The 21,196-nt window shown below is 36.1% G+C and overlaps 1 long non-coding RNA gene across 1 annotated transcript; it reads right to left on the bottom strand.

Moving 5' to 3' along the window:
- Positions 1-590: 590 nt before the first annotated feature.
- On the bottom strand, positions 591-19,570 carry LOC141408401 (uncharacterized). Its single transcript, XR_012422761.1, has 2 exons — positions 19,375-19,570; positions 591-2,286 (listed from the first exon to the last, which is right to left on the bottom strand). It is a non-coding gene; the product is annotated as an uncharacterized lncRNA (long non-coding RNA).
- Positions 19,571-21,196: the final 1,626 nt, after the last annotated feature.

Genomic DNA, 21,196 nt, shown 5'->3' with positions numbered 1-21,196 from the left:
AAACAGAAACAGAAATAATCATTATTCATGAAGTTATAAGGAAAAAATACATTCTTGCTCCTGAAACAGAAATGTCCTTTGCAAAAGGCAAATATTATGGACTCATACAAACACATACACGTATAAATCAGTACAGACTCTCTGTTTAAAACTTCTCAATATTCTTCCTTCCTTATAGGATAAGCACAAGATCCTTACTATGGTCTATGAATTCCTACATGATTTGCTTCCTACTATCTTCTTAAATTGCATCTTAGGTAGTCTTTTCCTTAAGTCTTAAACACCATGTTAGTTATCTCTTTCTCTCAAACCTGCCTAGACCCTTCCAGAGGGCTTTTGAAAATACAAGTCTACAGGATGTTTGTACATAGAATGTATTCCTCCTATTCCTCTGTCTAACATCCATTTCTTTCTTTGCTATTCTTTATTTTCCTTTGGTAAACTTTGTGATGCCATGTTCAGGCTCCATCATTAAATAGTCCTATGAAACTGATTACTTTTCCTTCACAGAATTTTTACAACCTGTACATATATATTTCTGCAATTATTAGATAGTATTTGTTTAAATTATAAGAGAGTAAGACCAAGGAGAATAAGAATAATATTTTTCTTTATTGCTTATTATCTATATCCAGGATCCTGTGTAGTGCCTAGCATATAGTATCCACTTAAGAGCTGGTAAGTAAACAAACACATGAATGAACAAGGAGATATTCTACTAGGACATTCAGGTAGATCTAATGATAATCTAAATTAGTAGTAACTATCATATGTGTATCATAATAACAATAGAGACAGGAGGTAGAGAGACTCTAGGCAGACAGAAGCAGGTTCCTGGTGAAGCCCTACCTTCAAGCCAAAAAGCCTGAAACCCGCGGCCGAAACTGAGAACTTCTATCCCCGTGTGCCTGCCCTCTCCTGATAGGTTCTTTCTAAATAATGTCTTCTTGCCAATCCAATGTTGCCTTTTCCAAAACTACCTTTGGCCTACCACGCCCCTAACCTGAACCTCTAAAGACCCCAGACATAGCTGGCAGAGAGGAGGAGCTGCTGAAGGTTGGGAAGAAGGGCCGGATGTCGAGAAGGGGCGAATTTGACTTCATAGACAGCAGCTGGATGAAACAACTTGACTTCAGGAGAGAGAGAGAGAGAGGCAGCTTGACTTCCAGGGAGAGCGACCTGCACTTCCTGTCCTCTTTCCAGCTCCCCTCTCCACTGACAGCCTCTTCCATCAAGCAGTAAAACTCTCCACATTCGCTATCCTTCAATTCATCCATGTGACCTCATTCCTCTTGGGCACTGGACAAGAATTCAGGAGGCACCAAGTGCAGGTATCCTAAAAGGCTGTCACATTGGCCCTTTGCCTGCTGGGAGAGGTCAACCACCCCCTGTGATGAGGCAAGGGGCCCACTAAGCTGATAACACACTCCTATCTGTGGATGGTGGAGCTAATAGAGTATTATAACATGCCCTGTTGGGCCTTGAGGTCACAGGCAGCACAACTGGATGCCGCGGGCGGGTCCTGCATGGAGTTTGCTCCTGCCAGTGCTGAAGTAGCTGGCCAGTTCATGCATGGTCCCTCCTGCACGGGGTGGAGCCCTGCAGATCTGAGTCAACGTGAGTTTGCTCCTGCCAGGCTACCTGCCGTTTCTTGCACTTGATCGCTCCCTCTCCCTCCCTCACTGGTGTGCTCCCTCCCCCGAGGGGTTGAGCAGAGTGGGCTGAGTAAACAGGGCACTCCTGTCACGAGTCCTGTGAAGAGGTCAAGGAAATAACCCTACATCAAAAATATCACCTTCTTAATACCATAATTTGCATAAAACAGTGAAGCTTTTAAACTCCAAACTTTCTTTTTCTATAGAAAATGTAACACCTAAATATGTTGAGAAGTAGGGCTTGTTAATAAAGCAAACAATTGTGTTGTGTTGTGTTTGAGGATACATCTAATCTCAGCTGTTATTACCCTTTTTAAAATTTCCCATTGCTTCCTAAGAAAGTCTCAATTCTTTTGAGTGAATATTTTGCAACACCTGCAAGAAGAACAGAGAGATAAAAATGCAGGTGTACCTGAAAGGGGTAAGAAATCAAAACCCATTTTTGTTAAATGCCAATGAAATGAAATAAAACTTACGAGACATGCATTGGTAGAAAAGTATATTGCAATAGACACAAAGAATCCAATACTACCTCATTCAATATTAAGTTGCAGTGTTTTCCCCATTGTGTCAAGGTTTAAGCACATACCACAGTGTATTAAACATGATCCATAGGTATTTTTGGCAGAAGCTGGAATGAAACAGACAGTAAAAGCATTTTCAGAATTGCAGTGATGGTTGTTAAGCATTCTCAGATCTATCATAAGGCATTTTTCCTTTCTAAATCATACAGTGCAGTTGACTGAATCAGTAAATTTAAAATGAGAAAGAAATAAATACTGGTTTGCTACAGTTGCTCTCATCAACCTAATCTATTCACTATGGGTGTAATATTAGTAGACTAGTTCAATAAGAAATACAATGGGGGTGTTAATTTCTTAACATTTATGCAAAAAAATAGACAAACTAAAAAAAAACTGTGAAAAGATAGGTGTGTCCTTATGTCACATGTGAAAAGACTGCATAACTTTCTAATCAATTAGGTGTTTTTTGGCCACGTTTTATCAGTCTTTTATTATTTTTATTTGTTTTTATTTTTTTGAGACAGAGTCTCTCTCTGTCACCAGGGCTGGAGTGTAGCGGAGCGATCTAGTTTCACTGCGAGCTCCACTTCCTGGGTTCACGCCATTCTCCTGCCTCAGCCTCCCGAGTAGCTGGGACTACAGGCATCCGCCATCACGCCCGGCTAATTTTTGTAAAGAAGGGGTTTCACCGGCCCCGGTTTTATCAGTCCTATACTACCTGCATTATTTTAATGTACAGGCTTTAGAAATCTTAGTGCTATCCTGAGTGAGTATTTTGAATAAACAGTCTTCTGTTTGTTGAAGAGGAAACTTTAACAAAAGCTAAATCAGATTGGATCTACAAAATTACCTGGAGAACCTAACAAAGCTGAAACACACACACACACAAACACATTGCACAGCTACAAGATACAACCTGCTAAATGATGTACAGTGCTGATACTGTCCTTTTTACTTATTAGTACACCTTATTTGCTAAAATCACTAATTATTCATGTTGTAAATCCAATAATCCACAGAAAGTCTTTTTACAGTGAATAATGCTATCGGAAAGTTACAGTTCATTTGCTCTAAAGTGGAGCTGGTGGTGGTCCATCAAGTTTAAATGAGTCTTCCAAACTCTCACAACTAGTTAGGAACAGTCCTTTCACTGAAAATTAGTTCCTCTACCTCCCTAAAAATAATATTAAATTTATGATATAACACTATCTCCCTAGATTTGTGAGACATAATAAAGTTATTTGAAATCTTTCTCCTCTCGTTGACAGTTTCACCCTTTTGCTTTGAATCCTCATAATTTACTCAAATATTGTGGAGGTAAAAATTCACTTTACAAGTAAAACTGTACATACTTGCAATAAAAATTCCAAAATGTAGGGATGTCTATATTCCTTAGCAAAAAGGTATTGATGAAATAATTCCATTCTAAAGAGTCAGAGATAAAGTAATATAAATGGCCAATTTTTTTGTTTCATGTGTACAGCAGCTATTGTAGACAGTAGGTTGAAAACTAAAGTTTGAATATTATTTTCTTTCAGTAACCACTTTTATAGAATTAGATTTCTAGCTACAAGGGGCTATGTTAAAATTACATGAGAATAAAAGTTTTATAAAAGCTTCCTTTGCAGAACAATGTATCTTCAAATCAATAAAGACTATGTGCAAGCCCTGATAACTGTGGTTTTCCCATTTAAATTTTTTGTTTGTTTATTTTAGCTCTATCATCTCTTCTTGTTTATAAATTTTAAAAAAAGTTCATAAAATGTTCTGAAGTTATGTTTTTCTATATCATGTTTCTCCCATTTGGTTTCTACAATTTTCCAAAATGCATATAGATTGAGGAACCTGTGGCAGCATAGCATCATGGACAAGACCATGGCTTTGACATTGGATGGTCTCAGTTTAAACTCTGCTTTCGTCATTTCACAGAGGATCATTTGAAGCCAGTCATGAAATAGTTCCATTATGTTACTTTATCTTAAACAAAAAGAGTGAGGTTGCCTAGTCATATATTGTGAGGATGATATGAATAGATATTTATTTATGGCACTTGAAAGACTGCTTTGACCATAAAAGTATTCAGTAAATCATCTATGGTCAGCATGAATCAGAGAAAGTTCTCCCACCTTCCATTTCCAAATTTACTAAGTCACATAATATGTCTTTGGAAAAAGGCCACAATGCAATAATGATGATGATTATGACAGTAGTGACAACCATAACAAGGAGAATATGAGGAAGGAAGAAAAGGAGTAAGATGGGGAAGAAAGGTTGGGTAGGGGAGGGAAGAGTTGAGGTTTTCTTTTCTTTTTTTTTTTTTACAGCTGACTCTCAGACTTAAGAATAATTACATCATCTCTTTTACATGCATATTTCCATTTCCATTTTACAAACAAGGACATAACAAGCTTAGAGAGTGTGGTGGTTTTAAAGTATGCCCGCAAATTTAGTGATACTCCTTCCTTCCACAGTTGAAATTTAATTTTCCTTCCCTTTAATTTGAGGTGGACTTAGTTACTCTCTTGTAATAAACAGAATATGGTGGAAGAGATGTCATGCCACTTCCAAGACCAGGTTATAACAGAAATTGTGGCTACTTCCTTGTTCTCTTTAGGATCACTCACTTTGGGGAGGCCAACAGCCATATCATGAGGACGCTCAAGCAACCTTACGAATAGAAACATATGGCAAAGGATGGAGACTTCTGGCCAACAGAGACTGAGACCTCCTGCCATCTTGACTGCATTTTATATGAAGCCTTATGAGGGACGTGAGTGAAAACCTCCTTGTTATGCCACTCTCAAATTTATGACAGACAGAAAAGGTAATAAGTATTTTTATCCATTAAATTTTTTGTTGTTGTTTCTGTGTATTTTTTTTTCTGTATTTGTCATGCAGCAATAGATAACTAATACAGAGTTTATGAAATTTGCCTATGTTACTGAGCTACTGGGTTGTCAAAGAACGATTGTAAACCAGGTGCATTTGAAACCAAAAGTCAGTAACTTTTCCAACACAATAGGAAGGCCTCTTGCGAAAAGTTTTTGTAAAAGGAAATTCCCTAGAGCTAGCCATCTCTGGGTGAGGCTGCCTTCCACATTGCTTTGAAAGATGGCATTCAAAATTTCAAAAGTTGGGTTATGCGATCCCCCCATTTTTCATCCTCACCAACAGGAAAATAATTAAAAAGAAATTTCAATATATTTCCCCATTGTTTTTGTCATTTATTCCCAATCTTTTATATTATTATCATTGTTTGTTTTATTGTTATTTTGATTTACTTATTTTTTCCTGGGTAAAAAATATCCACACACTTCCTGTCTCCCTGGGCCTTAGCCCATATAACTCTGTTATAAAGTATCTTTTTTTTCTCCCAGGCATACTTAATGTATCTTTTCTTTTCTTCTTTCTTTCTTTTTTTTTTTTTTGAGACGCAGTCTGGTTCTGTGGCCCAGGCTGGAGTGCAGTGGCCGGATCTCTGCTCACTGCAAGCTCTGCCTCCTGGGTTCATGCCATTCTCCTGATTCAGCCTCCCGAGTAGCTGGGACTACAGGCGCCTGCCACCACGCCTGGCTAATTTTTCTATTTTTTTTTTAGTAGAGTCAGGGTTTCACCGTGTTAGCCAGGATGATCTCGATCTCCTGACCTTGTGATCCACCCGCCTCGGCCTCCCAAAGTGCTGGGATTACAGGCATGAGCCACCGCTCCCGGCCTAATATATCTTTTCAATACATCTTCTGTTTTTCCATCAGATCTTGTTCATAATGTTGAGGTAGCCTATTGTTACCCTACGTTGCAATTATTTCTGTTTCTGTCAGCTTCCTTCTTGAGAATTTGACATACTCATTCTTAGCTTCTTGCAATGTCTAGCCTGTAGCCTGACACAGAGCATTTTTTTTTAGATGAATAAACTCTCCCTCCCAACTTGGCTCACTACATTATTTTGCCAATTGGCTTTCACACATTAAAGGAAAACCCATTGTAAACACTGGCAATGGTCTGGGCTTAAATTAACCTAAGGCCAAAGTAATAGATATTTTTCACAAGTCCAAAAGAAAAAATAAATGGTATGTTAGAACATCATCTTTCTTACTGTGTCATAAGATGAATTAAATTGTGTTAGTATTTAAATAGGTAATATCACCCAGATCTAGAGAGTGTCTGTGTGCAGGGGTGTGTGTGTGTGTGTGCACACACACGTGCGTATTTGTGTCAGAAAAGCTTCTTATGTGTTTTGAAATGGTGGGAAACAATAAACAGGTCTCTATAAGACAAATCATATAAAGTAATATAAAGGAAATCTGGAAGAATGCATCCAAATTCAGCTGCAAGAATGAATTAGAGAAATTAGTTAGAGAAAATGGTTGGCAATTACAGTGCAAGGTTGTATTTGACCAACCTTTGAACCGAATTGCCTCTGTCCTTAGGAATAAGAGGGCCATGGCAAATAGAAAATACTTTGTTCCAAGGCTGAAATATAGGTGTGTTGTCAGAAAATAAACATATTTATGCAGCAAAGTTACTTGCATATATTATGGAAACTACCTCTGAAATGCAGAAAATATTGTTACCTTTACTGATAGTCATTTGGGCCCCATTTGACTGCTGATTCAACTCAAATTCAACCCTTTCTTCCCAGTCATCTTCATCTAGATATCGTGACTGGGACACCATGCTTGGAGGTGCAGCAGCAAAAGAGAAAATATGAAATCCAGACAGGAGGAAGAAAAAGACAGAAAGATCTTGGATCACTGTCCAGATTTTTGAGCCATGGCACCAGGCTTGCACTGCCTATTTTTAGACTTCTTGTGATGTAGACCATAAAAACCCTGTTGTCCGAGGGCGCAGCGCCAAAGGCCTCTAAACCCGGGAGGTTCTCATTAATAACTGGTTTTAGATAAAAATGTAGACAGCCATCACATGCACTCTGGGTTCTATGAGACTTTGCTGGGTTCTATGAGACTTTGCTGTACTCTAGTCCCAGAGCACTTTTTTTTTGAGGTAAAAATGTACTTTCATCTCAGTAAGGGAATTCAGCAACCACACAGAATGGAAAAGGTCGGTCAGATGGTTGCCTTTCATAAAGCAGTAGCACCTCTAAGGCTTCCAAATGTTTGCTTTATAAACTACCCTCAGCCTGTCACTTACAATTTCCATTTTCATTATAAATCAGCAGCAAAATGTGCCGACTGTCTGTGTTGCAGTAAAACACAGCTGTTTCCATTTGCTCTCCTATCAGTTTCATTCTCACATCATTCTGCATTGGAATTGAATTGAATCATTCATCCCCAGTACAAGAAATGTTCTGCAGTTTAGTAGCAGGCAAATCTTACTCTTTAATTTCACTTTTTTTTTGGGTTTCCCAATAGCCTAGAATGGGGACTTCAGTTTTCCACTCTGGCATTTGTAATATGGAATGTGTTGGTCTTCAGTATAAATAAAACAAACATCTGACTGCATCTTACTCTCACATGAAATTAAAAGAAGTTTTGCTAAACCCTGCGTTTCAAAACGTAGTAAAGGTTCTTCAATTCCAGGTAACGGCATAAAGGAGTATCAGTTTCTGAGACAGGAAAAAATGTGGTTTGTATGTATATTGTAAGAGGTAGGGGATAAAAGATTAAATGTGAATTCTGATTATGATCCTTCCAAAGAATCTTGCAATTTCTAGCCTGTAGACTAACACAGAGCATTTTTTTAGATGAATAAACTCTCCCTCCTAACGTGGCTCACTACATTATTTTGGGTATTATTTAATAACCATTTTGTTTATAGTGCTGTAGATTTTTCCGATATTGACAACATACTATCTCAGATCTTTAAAATATATTCAAGTAGACATTATCAATACCTACTTATACATAATGAAAGTGTGAATTGGGAAGATTATTAATATTAACTCAACATCGTATAATCCAGTGTCTGGAACATCAAAAATGCTTTTTTGAATGAATGAATAAAGATATCAATTAATAAGTTTTCCAGCTGGAATTCTAATTCACGCCAGTGCTGCTTTTCCAGAGTACAGTTTCTTACCCGTGTTTGCATCACTAGTTTTTGGAGTTAGGCTCTGCTCAATACAAAGCTGGTTATGTTGGGTGAACTCTCATCTATGTCCTGTGCTATTTCTTATGATTTCTTTTCATGCCACATTCTCAGGTAAGTTCCCATCCACAGGCATGGGGCCTGTCACTTATTGTTCATGGATACCTTCAGACTGAAGTCCAGTGGCATTGCATCCTCCACCTCCTGGGTTCAAGGGAGCATATCTGACTAATTTTTATATTCTTAGTAGAGAAAGGGTTTCACCATGTTGGCCAGGTTGGTCTCGAACTCCTGACCTCAAGTGATCTGCCCGCCTCGGCCTCCCAAAGTGCTGGGATTACAGGTGTGAGCCACCACACCAGACCCTGTTCATGGATGCTTTTAACGTTACACTTGCCATGAGGATACTAAGGGATATTGTAGTCTCTCAAAGGTTGGCAGATAGTTACGGGTTAAGGATATGTGGCATGAGCCAGGCATCAAGTCCACTCCCAGAGACTTAAAATTGTGTGAGAGCTCTGGGCACAGTCAGCTTCCCCTGGTTTACCAACTGAATAGATGGCTGGAGAGGGCTTTGATTTTACTGCTTCTTGCAGTTAGTGCTTTATACAGAAAACTTTATCATTCTAACTCAGCCCCAAATCTTTCTCAGAGATCTTTTTTTCTGTTCTCTCCACTTTTTTGCTTCTCACCCACATCGTTCCTCGTTATGAAGACTGATTACACTTCCCTCATTTTTTGTCAAAATAATACTTAAAAACACATCAACAAGAGGCCAGTTGCTCATCAAAACCAGAGTAAAATAATAATCAACAGAAATTTCAGAAACTCTTTTTGAGAAAAAAAAGCACAAAGCATTCCTTAACTTGGAAAGAAGAACAATATTTTTGGTCTTTCTCAGAAAAAATCAAAATTTATACTTTTCTACCAATAACTGGGCCTCTAATATAGCAAATTAAAATAAAAAGATTTTTTTAAAAATTTAACATTTTTATTTTACTATCCAGGATTATAAAAAATAGACTTTTTTAAAGAGCGGTTTTAAGATCACTGAAAAATTTAACAGAAAATTCAGGGTTCCCGTATATCCTCTGGCCCCACACATACATAGCCTCCTCCTTCGTTATCAACATCCTGCACTAGACTGGTATATTCATTACAACTGATGGACCTACATTGAGACATCATTATCACTCAAAGTCCATTGTTCATATTAAGGGTCTCTCTTGGTGCTTTACATTAAATGGATTCTGACAGTTGCATAAAAACAGGTATCCACCTGTGAATCATACAGAATCGTCTCACTGCCCTAATAATCCTCTGTATTCCTCTAATTCTTCCTTCCCTCCCTTTCTTCTAGCTACTGGCAACTACTGATCTTTTTACCATCTTCATAGTTTTGCCCTTTCTAAAAATATTACGTGGTTGGAATCATACAGTATGTAGCCTTTTCAAATTGGCTTCTTTCACCTGGGAGAGTATGTTTACATTTCATCCATGTGTTTTTATGACTTGAATCCTCATTTCTTTTTATCACTGAATAGACTCCAGTGCCTGGATGTAACTCAGTTTATTTATCCTTTCACCTACTGGAGGGCATCTTGGTTGCTTCCAAGTTTTGGCAACCATGATTAAATCTGCTATTAACATTCGTGTGCAGGTTTTTGTGTGGACACAAAAGCCTTTGTTTTTCAAGTCCTTTTCGGTAAATACCAGGGAACACAGTTGCTGAATAGTATGCTAAAGTACGTTTACTTTTGGAATAAACTGCCAAACTGTCTTTCAAAGTGGCTGTACCATTTTACATTGCTTCTAACAATGAAAGAGATTTCCGTTGCTCCACATCCTTACCATCATTTGGTGTTATTAGTAGTCTTCATTCATTTTGTGCTGCTGAAACAAAATACCTGAGACTGGGTAATGTATAAAGAACAGAAAATTATTGTCTCCATAGTCTTGGAGCTAGAAAGTCCAAACTCAAGGTGCTGGCAGGTTCATTTGTCTAGTGAGAGCTTCTCTCAGAAAGGATGGCTTTTTTGCTACATCCTGGGAAGAAGAAGAAGCTGTTTCCTCATATTGTGATAGGCAGATGGGCAAGCTAACTGTGTGCTTCATAAAGTCTCTTTTAAAAGTTTCTTAATCTCATTTACAAGAAAGAAGCCGTCATGGCCTAATTACCTCTTAAAGGCCCCACCTCTTAATACTATCATATTGGCAACACCTGAATTTTGAAGGGGGCACATTTAAACCGTAGCATCAGTATTTGGAATTTTGGCCATGATAATAGGTGTACTGGGTATCAATGTTGTTTTAATTTGCAATTATCTAATGATGTATCATCTGGGACATCTTTCCATATGCTTATTTTTTCATGTGTATATCTTTTTTGGTGAGGTTTTCATTCAGATATTTTAACCATTTATTTTCTTATTGTTGGGTTGTAAGAATTCTTTGTATATTTTGGGTAACAGTTCTTCATCAGATACGTCTTTTGCAAATATCTTTTCCAAGTCAGTTGCTTATCTTATTCTCTTGACAGTGTCTTTTGCAGAGCAGAGATTTTTAATTTTAATGGAGTCAAGCTTAGCAATTATTTATTTCATGAATCAGGGTGTTGTCCCCAAAAAATTCATCATCATACTTATAGTCATCTATATTTTCCCTTGTTATCTTCTAGTAGTTTTATAGTTTTGTGCTTTACATCTTGATGTATTATCCATATCGAGATGGTTTTATAAAGGGTGTAAGTTCTGTATCTGTAGATGTCTAATTGTTGTAGTGCCATTGGTTGAGGACTGTCCCTCCTCTAGTGTATTACATTTGCTCCTTCATCACAGATCAGTTGACTATGTGGGTCTGTTTCTGGACCCTACTCTACTTTATTTCACTGATCTTTTTCCAGGAATTTTTATGCTTATCTTATGCAATGCTAACAGCAAATGGATAAGATAGCTATTATTACATTTATTTTGTAGATGAGAAAATTTAGGTCTTTAGGGGAAAATTACTTTGTCCAGTACCTGACCAAACTATATTCAAATTCATCTCTGTATTGCTCCAAAACTTTTGCTCATTCTATTAAACCAAATTCAACACTTATACAGAGGAATTGGAGTGGAGTACACAACAAATTGATGATTAGAATGAATTCAACATTATTTTATCCCACATGCAGTGGCTCCTTTCCCTTTTATTATATCATTCTTTATTCCACTCACATATTTTCAATCTTTATCTGTGTCTGGATCAATGAAAAATCGGGTTAAGAATTTTAATGGCTATCATAAGTGTCTGAATTATAAAAGTGGCAACATCTGAAATTGCTCCACATTTAAAGCAAACATAGTATGAATAACTCGAAATATTTACATATGGGCACATTTTTCTACTCATTTCCTGAGCATAGGACCAAATAAGATACTAATTATATTAAGAAGTCTCAGCTGGGCACAGTGGCTCATACCTGTAATGCCAGCACTTTGGGAGGTCAAGGCAGGGGGATCATGAGGTCAGGAGTTCAAGACCAGCCTGGCACAGTGGCTCATACCTGTAATGTCAGCACTTTGGGAGGCCAAGGCAGGTGGATCACGAGGTCAGGAGTTCAAGACCAGCCTGGCCAGTATGGTGAAACCCTGTCTCTACTAAAAATACAAAAATTAACTGGGCATATTGTGTGCACCTGTAATCACAGCTACTCGGGGGGTGAGGCAGAGGAACTGCTTGAACCGGGAGACGGAGGTTGAAGTGATCCAAGATAGCACCACTGCACCACTGCACTCCAGCCTGGGCAACAGAGTGAGATTCTGTCTTAAAAAAAAAAAAAAAAAAAAAGTCGCAAAAAGAACAATACCAATTATTTGCTTTTATAAAGCTCTTTATAATTCATAATATCATGGGAGGAAAAAAAAGTTAATTAAATGTGACCCAGTTTGCAAAAAAAGGTATCACATGTGCTTTTGCTGCTGGCCTATTTTTAAAGTGCTCAGTGTACACACCCTCACTGGGGATACTGCTTGACAGATGAATCTGTCACTGAGAAAAAAGATAATCATGTTATTAAAAAGTATCCTAAGAGAAATCAGAAAACTCCTTGTAAGTAATGCAGATTTATCTGAAATAAGATGTACAAAAGACTCATTAATATTTTTTGAGATAAAGTTCTTTATTTCCTTATCCTAAATTGTACACCAACAGAAGTTTAAAGAACATGTTATTGATTTGGAAATAGTATTTTCTCAATGTAAAGGGGGTATTTTGAAAAGGAACAAAATGGTGTCAATGGTTTAAAAAATGTCAAATGGTAAGCCAGCTTTATTATTCATACATATTATGTAAACTATAGACTATAATGATTTCAGGGAATTTAAAACATTTAATAATCAATTAATTGAACATTTTTTGCTTTTCTACTTCCAGCAGATATTGAAATTAGCTTTTTTTTCTATGTTATTTACTGGCCTATTTCAGCATATTCAGAAACATTAGAAGTAAATCAAGGACTAGATGCATCAAAGTAAAAGTGATTGTTGACTATTGAACTTGAATAGACTGTTAATGAATCTTAACTGAAGTACTTTACTTTACTTTCTTCAAATTTTAGTCTGCATGAATGTGATTATAGTTTGAAAAGTGATTATAAAATTGTGTACTAGAATTTTGAAGTGATTTCTCAAGTGTTTCCCACATTATATTCACCCTTCTCTGAAGTAAATTGACACTTTTCCCTTATTCTCAGTTTTGAACATTACATTTGGACTTTAAAACCATTTTAATGAACCTCTTAAAAAATATAGCCATTCATTTTTTTAAATGCTTATTTCTTTTCTTTCTCACTTTCTTCTTGTCAAATTAAAGAGGAAAATCCTCAATTAATTTCATCTGTCAAAATACAGTTTTCTCCATTAAAATATCCTAATTAAGCATAATAATAACAACAATTTTGGGGGTAATTATTTTGTTTTAGGCATGTTGCTAAGCCCCTTTATATGAATCACTTCCTCCTTTGCTTGGTTCTACAATTTTCTAAGTCATCTTTTCAAGAATATATTTAAGAGAGTGGCTATATAAGGAAATAATATTGACCAAATATTTTATAAGAATTCAACCTAATGAAATGCATGTTTGACTTTTTAAAAAAATATATTTATTTTAAACAGTCTTAAATACAGATAAAAATTCCGTAAGGTTGATAATACAGAGAATAATTGTGGGTAAATAATAAACTTCCAAAAGGATATAATTCAGGCAACATGGAGCTAGCCTGGACTAGCTAATGGAGATAGCAAGAACTGGTTGGAATCTGAATAATATTTTTATGTAATGTGCATAGCAGTATTTTAAGGATGGTGAGGCTACTAGATATCTAAAATAAAAAGACAAAGCTGATTTTATTGTTCACTATAATAAGAGAGAGCTGTGCTGGTCAGTCATAGTCTCTGTGAGCAGAACAGAGCAGACTACTGATTTTATATAGAGATTCAGGGAAAAATGGAGTTCAGGGATTGGTAGATACTCCTTCTAGAAGTTTCAGTAGATGACATCATTTGTAGAATTGCAGTCACTAGGATGAGACTGTTGTTGCCTGGTTGGTATTCAGAGGCACACTTCTTAGAGCTATTGTGTTCACTGTTGACTGGCTGACTTTTTCAGAAGCAAGAGATTCACTCAGTTCCACTGGAAGGAAATGTGTCTGTTTAACAGAGTGGTCACTGATCTATTGAATGGGTTGTATTCGTCAGGCTCAAACAGAGAAGCAGAATACGTGTAGACATATATGCAAATCCAATGTCATATATAGTAGGTGGTCAGAAAGGAAGCATCATGCGTGGGCTGGAATTTCCTGAGTATGGACCAAGTTATTGTCATAGGTGAGTTTCTTTCTCTCTCCCCAGGGAATTTATAGCCTTCTTCTAGGGGGTTCCAACTGAGTAAGTAATGCCCACCCAGGATAATCTCTCCTAGTTAATGACCATTTTTTATGGATTTTTGTTACATTATCTCTTCACAACAACAACCTGTATTAGGGTATAATTGGATAAGGAAAAAAAGGAATATGCATGATACAAAATGGTTATTTTTCCCTTCCTTCCTCCAACTTTTGTAGGACAATAACTCTTGTAGTTTACCTACCAAATAACATAGGAGCAAGGATATTCCAGAGAAGAAAGTTTAGTCTACCCAAGGTGAAAACACAAAATCGTTACACGTTTTCTACGGGCACAGAACAATCAATCTTTTTGTATGCTTGCCGGAACTTTTGAACTGATCTTTTCCACTCTTTCCTCCTTTCTCTAATTTTCTTTTTCTTTTTATTCTCATAGCTTTTGTCATCCTTCATGTACTACATCAGGGAATGTATATGCTATAGCAGAATATGAGAGCAAAATACTTTTTTTTTTCTTTTGGCCCAAAAGCAAAGGCCCTTGAAGAACCAAAAGCATTACAGCAGACATAAATAACTTTGAAGAATTTATCATGAGGACTATTGAGCCTTTATTATTCCTAATTTCTGTCTTTTAATTTGAAAACAAATATTTTGTGGAGAATAGGCATAGATGGTAATATGGTCTAAATGGAAGTGATGAGTATATAAACAAAGGTGATTGTAGTGTAGAAAAGAGGTAGAGCACTGGAGAGCTGGCATAACCCCATATAAAGTTTATAGGATTCAAGATGAGAGGGAAGTTTTATATCCAATTTAGGATAATGTTGTACAGATGAATTGAGACATCTGGGATGGGAAAAATCACTATATCATATATCTTGTTAGGTAAGTTGCTTAGATTAAAAGACATTTTCTATGCCCAGTCGAAAGAGAGTAGATATCTCCTATGCTTCTGAATAGCACAGAAACAGCAGAGAACATTTCTGAGCCTCAAGGAACATTTAGAGTACGGCCTGTGTGAATTTAGGACTGAGGGTCAGATGAGTTAAAGTCACCTTGTTGAAAGCTTGACTGGGTCTTTGGCTTGATAAACACATCTGACCTCCACTCCCAAGTAAAGTTAAAAAGAATTAAAAACTCAGACATAATCTGATGGAAAATGTGGAAATCACTTTCGATATAATACCAAATTTGTGTCATTCTGCTAGAAAAGTGACTTAAAATAGAAATTAGAACTTATAGCAATAAAATTATATTTATTAAAATTCAAATACATAAAATGTTCATATACTTAACAATTATCAAATCCTAAATTGTAATACTACTTACCATCTTAATGTTTTAAATAATTTATATATAAATTATAAAAATGATTTTCATATATTGCTTATATATGTAAATTACATAAATGATTCATATATACATAGCTTATATATACATGGCATTAAAAATTGATATATTCCTATAATAATATAAATTATACATAACTGAATGGTGACTTTGGTCCTGTTCTTTCACTTTTTTGATATAATATAGTTGGTTGTGTTTATGAATGCTACCTGAAATAAGATCCCTCCCTTTTTTTTTTTTTTTAAGAATTTCACTCTCGTGAAGCATAAAAAGAATATAAGAATATAAGACTTTAAATCCTTCCACATTCTGCTGGTCAAAGAATATGTACTATTGTATGTAATAATACCTAAGTCATTCTTCCACTCTGAACTCAATCCAATTCTATTATTTGATTTTGGAAATGGATTTTGAACATGGACCTGTTTGTCTAATCTGATTATTATTTTCCTATTCTTTTCTATTTAAATGCTGAGTGGCAGAGCTATATTTAGGAAGGCAATGATTTCATTACACCAATAGAGGGAACTGCCTTTCTAACAAAAGAGCAAAAGCCAAGTTGGCTAAGCAAGAATATTTCCCATCACACTGAAGAAGCCACAAGAGAAATGCCGACAAAATGTCACCTCAAACACAGTGACAACAGGATTACAGAAATCTAATTAGCCATTTCATTAACTGAATCCTGTCTGTGGAGATGGCAAACAATGGGGACTCAGAAACATCCATTCATTAGAAATATATGAAACTGTCAAGAAGATTATTCCATAATTTGTTCCTTGTTTTTTTTTTCAGGTGGTGCAGATGGAGTTAGGGTGGTGGAGTGACTTATTAAAAGGTCATATTTCAGAAGTTGTTAAAATTGAGGACACTTTCAGGGAGCTAAATTTACTATTGTAGATATATTGACGATTATAACTTTGAAATCTTCTTTCTTTTTTTCGTCCCACATAAGTTAGTTAGGTAAATTTATGGACATGATGTACTAAGAGTCATATCTTGACAAAAATCATTAATAAGATGCTGTTTATCTCAATTGCATCTTTACATAGCACTTACATTGTCAATGGATTGATTAAATGTAAACTCTTTGAAGACAGGTGTCTCATTTTGCTTGTTTTTATAGCCATAGGTTTTAGTGTCTGAGAAACGTTTAAGGTAACAGATAAATGAGTGAAACAATTTTTTTTAAATAAACAAAAAATTTTAACCTCAAGAAGAACAAAGTGGTGTGAATCCAAGGGAAGTGAAAAGAAATTGATGGCAGGATTATAATTTCTGACTGATTGAAAAATTCACCTGTTCATTAATGTAATTTCCTGGTAACATATTAAGAATTGTCACTGAATTTTGATGAAGATGTTATTGCATATTAAAAGCATTGCAATAGAGGGCAGTCTAGTTTCTGCAGGTTGTACCTTTTTATTTTGGACCTGGTCAGTGTGTCTTCAATGGCTACTGTACATTATCATTGCACACAGTGTATTATCAAGCCAGTTGCCACTTAACTTGTGGAATTTGTGGCTGCTATTTTGTGACTTGGTTTCTCTCACTAGAAGAACAGGATTTTCCACTGGGTTGATGGTGAAATCTTGACGTTAGCCCATCTGCCTGCAGGGTGTGGTTTTCTTTTCTTTTTTTTTTTTTGAGACGGAGTCTCGCTCTGTCGCCCAGGCTGGAGCGCAGTGGCCGGATCTCAGCTCACTGCAAGCTCCGCCTCCCAGGTTCACGCCATTCTCCTGCCTCAGCCTCCCGAGTAGCTGGGACTACAGGCGCCCGCCACGTCGCCCGGCTAGTTTTTTGTATTTTTTTAGTAGAGACGGGGTTTCACCGTGTTAGCCAGGATGGTCTCGATCTCCTGACCTCGTGATCCGCCCGTCTCGGCCTCCCAAAGTGCTGGGATTACAGGCTTGAGCCACCGCGCCCGGCCAGGGTGTGGTTTTCAATGCCTCGGTGAAGCATATAGTTGTATTATTTAAAAGAAAGATGAACAGACGAAGGTGAAGGAGCATTCTTTGTCCACAAAAACGTGCAACCTTCACCCCCGCCAGCAAAAAACAGACTGTTATGTAAAAGTCTAAAAGACAGAGGCAAGAAAAGGCCTAGACAGATCTGAAAGATGTTAAGAATGGCCTTTCAGATAACCAAGAATATCAACTGAAAACACTTTTAAGCTATCTAGCTTCATTTATACAATTGAAGATATATTACTTCCAGCAAAGTAAAGAACAATTTGCTGACACTAAAGTTGTAGGGAGTTATTTGATTTTAGGCATGAAGTTTCACAGGATTACCAGGATGTTGAATACACTTTCATTCGAAGGTGGCTCCATTTACAAAGTATGGGAGCTGGTGCTGTGTATTGCCAAGACAACAATTACAACATGAGAAGTTCAGATGAGCAGAATGGCCATTTTGGTAATAGGCTTGATTAATTCGTTGATTGATTTAGGGGGTGGTAATTGTGTAGGCATCCTGAGGATAATGCAAAGGTTCTTTAAGAACAAAACTTTCAGCATGCCATCCTATATTGTATCGCAGAATATACCACCAGACATAACAAAAAGCCAAAATTCTAACTAATTAAGCAACACTTATATCTCTATGAACCAACACTTTCCAGAAGAAGAGGCTGTAACTCAACTCTATAAGCTTAAGACATTGAAAACTTTAAAAGTTTGCCCATAGAAAAATAAAATTCTGCAAGAACAACACAATGGCTATTCAGGACATTTAATTTTTTTCCACATATATTGAATTTGTTCAAAAACTAATTTTCTACCTAGAGCAGAAGCCACAGCAAACAAACAAACCTAATAATAGAATATTGGTTTAGAAGACTAAACAATGAGATTAATGAAGTAATGTATTGCATGGGAGAAAACAACACTAAAAATACTTTAAATAACAGAATTGGTTATTTTAAATTTAAAAGTAAAGAAAAAAATTTTTTTTAAAGTTTTCTTTAGGGTTTACATATTGTCAGAAGAAAATGTCATTTTTAAAGACTGAACTTGAGCTAGTATCTTTATAAAGGGATTGTCTATTAGTTACTTTATTGACTGGGATTAACAATGACCTTCTTCAGTTAAATACAGTTACTTGTTTGTTTGAACTGAGGTCTCAGATATTCTCCTGTAATTGATGTTGATCAGTATGAGATTATGAGCTTAAAAATAAAAACATACTTCTCACTGAAAATCAACCTAAGACAATATTTTTGTTCAATTCGAATTCCCATATGAGACTAAATCTTTTTAAACAAAACACTAGTCTTATGAAAAAAGCCTATTGTTATGTTAAAAAAATAATAGTCTCAATTTATTAATCTATAAAATGGGGCTAATAATATACACCTTTAAAAATGTTATACAAATGCTAGAGAAAACTAATAAGAATTTGGAAACAAAATTATATACTTTTCTCTGTCACTAATTTAAATCACAGAGGTCTTTTTAATCAAACTATCCAGCTAGCTGGAAAAATAAGAGCTCTCCTTTGTGAAAAGAAACTGACTGGCTGGGCCCGGTGGCTCAGGCCTGTAATCCTAGCACTTTGGGAGGCTGAGGTGGGTGTCATAGAAAGTATCATAGCAGGGAGACTTTCAGTTCCAAAATGGCAGCTGGCTTCCCTCCTACCAAGAGAAAACCTATATATATATAATATATATAAATATATTTATTTTATATATATTATATATTATGTATTTTATATATATATATATATATATTAAAAAAGCACTGGGATTGTCACCAGTAGTATTCTAGAACTCAAAGATGAGGATAAGTAATTTCCCAGGGTCACAGAAAACTTAAAAACTCTGAGCAAACAGTAAGATAATTTAATTTCATGTATGCAACAACTATCCCCCCAATCTGCCTGGCACTAAGAGTGCAAAAAATTTCCCCCAACTTACCATTTCCACACTGGAAAAAGTGAGATCGAGGTGGACAATCAGCTTCTCCACCAACTTGGGTCCTTCGTCAGGAGACCTTTTCATGTCTCAATCCACGAGAAGTATTGTGAGTACCTGAAGGGAGACAAATCTTTGAGGACAGCCAGAGAGAAAGGGGAAAGATGGTAACATCATCCCCATCTCTGGAAACCCTGCTCTGTAACTTGGCCAAAGGAGATTACAAATCAGAATAGCATTTCTATTCATATTCACAGCAGCATGCTGTAGGAGGCACATTCTGTAAGTGTCCTGGGCTCAAATCCCTGGCTGGCCTTTTTATGCTCCCAGGATATCCCATTTGTGACCTCCCCTATTCCTGCCAGGAAGCACTTATGATCTGCTAGAGCTGAGGCAATCCTGAGCTTTAGGTAACATCTGGTGCCAAAAACTAGGCAATGACCTAGGAAAAAATTAAGAAATTTAACAGGTAAATTATAAAGAATCTCTAAGCAAACATAACCAACAAAAACCAAAACAAGCCAGATAGAGAATACTAGAATAAATAAATAAACCTTCAAAGCAAAGACGTTGATGTATAATACATGTAGAAGTAACAACAGCAAACAGGGAACTATGACCACCACAAACAGACAAAGCAGGGTACCAGTGACTGACCTCAATGAGATGGCAATATGTGAGATCTCTGACCAATAATTCCAAATAAAACTTTTAAGGAAAATCAGTGATCTCCAAGATAACAGAGAAAAACAATTCAGAAATTTATCACATAAATTTAACATAATGATTGAAGAAAACAAAAACCCAGAAATCTGAAAACGGAGAAATACATTTGCTATACTGAAAAATTCATTGGAGGTTTAAAACAGCAGATGGGCCAAGCAGAGAAAAATGAAAAATCAGTGAGCTCAAAGATAAGCTATTTGAAATTATACAATCAGAAGGGAAAAAAGGAAAAAAAAAAAAAAAAAAAGGGAAATGGAGATACCTAATAAAAATACCTCAAAAGATCAAATCTAAAGATTATTGATGTTAAGGAGGGCGTTGAGCAAGAGCAAGGAGTAGAGAGCTTATTGAAATAAATAATAACAGAATACTTTCCAAAACTCGAGAATAACATGAATGTCTAGGTATAAGAAGGTAAGAGAATGCCACACAGATTTGCTAAATAAGACAACCTGAAGGCATTTGGTAATCAAGCTCTTAAAGGTCAAAGGCAGAGAGGATCCTAAAACAGCAAGATTAAAAAAAAAATGCAAGTAACATATAAAGGAACTCCAATTCATCTGGCAACAGATTTCTCAATGGAAACCATACAGACCAGAAAGGAGTGGGACCAAATTTTCCAAATGCTGAAAAAAAAAAAAGAAAAAAAGAAACTGATATTCAAGAATACTTTATTCAACAAGTTAGTCTTTTATTATGAATGAGAGGTAAAGTCTTCCTGAAATAAACAAACCTAAGATAATTTATAATGACCAGACCTGTCTTACCAAAAATGCTAACGTGAGTTATTCAATCAGAAAAAAAAAGAAAAAAAAAAAAACACTGATGTGCAGGAAAAAAAAATGAAGATATAAAACCCACTGGTAAAATTAAATACAAAGACAACGCCAGAATATTCACATACTGTAACTATGGTGTACAATCCACTTAAAACTCTACCATGAAGCCCAAGCAAGTCTGTCAATAACGACAATAGCTATAGCACTCTGTTAACAGACAGGCAACATAAAATATGTAAATTGAGACAAACAAACATCAGAATGGGGGGACTAAAGATAAAGTATAGACATTGTTTGTTTATTTTTGTTTATTCTTCTTT

This window comes from Macaca fascicularis, chromosome 14 (genome assembly GCF_037993035.2).
Source record: "Macaca fascicularis isolate 582-1 chromosome 14, T2T-MFA8v1.1".
Taxonomy (NCBI): Eukaryota; Metazoa; Chordata; class Mammalia; order Primates; family Cercopithecidae; genus Macaca; species Macaca fascicularis.
The sequence above is the reverse complement of the archived record's forward strand: the minus strand, read 5'-3'. Positions and strand labels throughout refer to the sequence as shown.